This window comes from Mastomys coucha, unplaced genomic scaffold, assembly GCF_008632895.1.
Source record: "Mastomys coucha isolate ucsf_1 unplaced genomic scaffold, UCSF_Mcou_1 pScaffold14, whole genome shotgun sequence".
Lineage (NCBI taxonomy): Eukaryota > Metazoa > Chordata > Mammalia > Rodentia > Muridae > Mastomys > Mastomys coucha.
In genome coordinates, this window is record NW_022196896.1 from 35,439,658 (window position 1) to 35,442,668 (window position 3,011).

The following is a 3,011-nucleotide window of genomic DNA, read 5'->3' on the forward strand; positions in this document are numbered from 1 at the left end:
CTCAAAAAAAATCCTTTTTATATCTGCCATATACAAGTTCATTCTGGTCTTCGTGGACATTTAGCTGCAGGCAATGATTGCATTGACAGAGCTCTTATAGGAGAAGCCTTAGTTTCAGATCCTGTTGCATTGACTAGACATGATCATGATAAATTTCATCTTTCTTGCCATACCTTAAGGCTCTGACATAAGATCCCTAAGGAACAAGCAAGGATCATCGTAAAGCAATGCCCTAACTATGTTACATTATCCCCAGTTCCACATTTAGGGGTCAATCCAAGAGGCCTTATGCCTAATCATATTTGGCAATGGATATAACTCATTATGCAGAATTTGGAAACCTTAAATACATACATGTCTGTACTGACACTTGTTCAGGATTCCTTTTTGCTTCTCTACATTCAGGAGAAGCCTCTAGAAATGTAACTGACCATTGTTTAGAAGCCTTTAATGTGATGGGATTACCTAAAGCCATTAAGACTGACAACCGGCCAGCTTACACTGGAAAAATTTTATATCATTTTGTAAATAATTTGGTATTGAACTTAAAACTGGAATTCCTTATAACCCGATAGGACAAGGAATTGTTGAATGTGCACCCGTGGCTTGTACAAATTAAAGGAGGAGAATTATATCCTCCTAGATTGTCAAAAGCACACCTTGCTTTTGTGTTATTCATTTTAAATTTCTTGCAAACTGATGTTAAAGGTCAGTCCATCTCGGACCGTCGACACTTCCAGTTCTTATGCCATGGTGAAATGGCAAGATCCACTTACTAACAAGTGGCGTAGTCCAGATCAATTTTAATTTGGGGAAGAAGCTCTATGTGTATCTTTTGACAGAAAGAGGATAGAGCATGATGACTGCCTGAAAGATTGGTTTGCCAGCTTGATGCACGTCCAGAGGCTTTTTAGCAAACGTGCCTCCAACTAAAATTATGGCTTAAAAACCCTTTTTCCCTTTTAGCCAACAAAATATTCTCCAGTGAGAGCCATGTTTCCTTTGTTACTCTCAGAGCACCTCCTCCCCTTCCCCCTAGAAAGCCAGACCTTGGGTCTGAGCATTGCTAATTTGCAACTGAACTGAATGCCTGGATCTTCCCCAAAGGTAATAAAATGCTTGCTGCTTGAAAACTTCTGAGCTTCCCCCCTCCCCCGCCCCTGAGCAGGTTCATTACAGACACATAGGCCCTGTCCCACAATGGACTCCAGAGAGACTCTACGTGGCAATTTTTCATCTCAATAAAGAAAAGGCATTATATGCATGTTGTGGCTTTGGCTATACAGGAATGAGGTATGGTGTGAAGGTCTGCAATCAGTGATATATTCCTGAATTGATGGTTTTCACCAACCAAAGGCAAGGTCATATGCCAAGAGATTGTGTTTATTAATCATAAACACTGAAAAGGCCCACTTTGTGTAAAAACACACAAACTAGCTGCATGTGATTTCCAAAGACGGGTAAGGGAATGACCAGTAGATGTATATAAGTCAGGCGGGGTCGCTAAGCCACCATCAAATTCCAACACAGGACTATGATGCATAAATATGCCCTAGTCCAGCTAATTTTTAATAAACAAGTTAGGAATTGTGAACCCCTCCTTAGCCAAAAAGCCTTGTGACTCAGAACTAGCCTTCACCTTCACCTGGAAGTGGCTGGCCCAGCTGGGGTGAACCAGGCAAAGGTCTTTTGTCTGCTGCATTGCTATCGCTTTCTCTGAGGTCCTGCTTGGAGTTACCACCCATTAAGATATGAAAATACCCCCTGTCTGGCAGGTTCCTGCCAGCTGCAAGTGTTAATGTCCCGACAAGATCTCGGCACCCAGGGACTTGTTTTCATTTTGTGAAATATATATATTTCTATTGCAACCTCAATCCCCCATATTTTTTTCAGGCTCCTGCTTCCCTTCTAGGAGAATCCAGTTTATGTGGCTGTGGGTGACTATAGAAACTACACAATGCCTAGGTTGTATGAACACCCAACACACATTTCAGAAACAAGTAACTCAATGAAACAAAAATCAAAGGAATAAAATCATAACAATACCACAGCACACACAGAAACTTAGAATTTAAAAATTATCTGAAAAAAAAAAATTATCTGCATCCAACATTGTCAAATTTTCATGCAAGCGAGATTTCAACACCCTCCACAGATAAGGACAGGAGTCGGTGTCCTTATCTGTGTTTAAGACTTGTTTTAAACACCTGCATAGGCAGTCAGAACTTACGCTGTCCAATCCTGTACTGAGAGTTCTACCACTCTTCAATCTATCTTTCCATTGTACATACTTACATCCTGGTTCTTCCTTCTTCTGCATGTTGACATTAATAGTGTCCTTATAGAACTTCAGTTCTCTCTCTCTCTTTCTCTTTCTCTCTCCCCTCTGAGGTTTACTATAACTGCAGAAAAATTCATAAATCTAAAAATCATTATTATGACAATGCTCTCATATATATAGTTGTTTCAAGAACTCCCATTTATTATTTAGCTCTGCTAAGCTCAACTTACCTTCAACTTGTTATGATAAGTTGTGGTCATTCACAGATGTCTACATCATTGACCACTAAGACTATATTTTTACTATCTTTATTTAATTAAAGCAAATAGTATTCTCTAATAGGAAAGATAGATTCCTAGTATTTTTATTGTCTGGCACAAAGTGCCTAAGCAATACCAGAAAAGAAAATTTAAAACTTGCAATTAGGGGTCTGCCTCCAGGGACCGCTTTGACCCGGAGTCTCCAGTGAGAGCTGCCATCTTCTCTATGGTGAGTTCCTAAGCCGGGTGCAGCCAGCAGGGAGGCACAGACCCCAAGAGTCGCAGGGGAGCTGCTGGGCGGCAGGGACAGGATCCTCTCAGCTTCCAAGTGGCAGAGGTGGATCAGCGACCTTAGCTGCCCCTCCCTTGCACAAGGAGGGGCTGCCTCCAGGGACCGCTTTCACCCGGAGTCTCCAGTGAGAGCCGCCATCTTCTCTCCAGTGAGTTCCTAAGCCGGGAGCAGACAACAG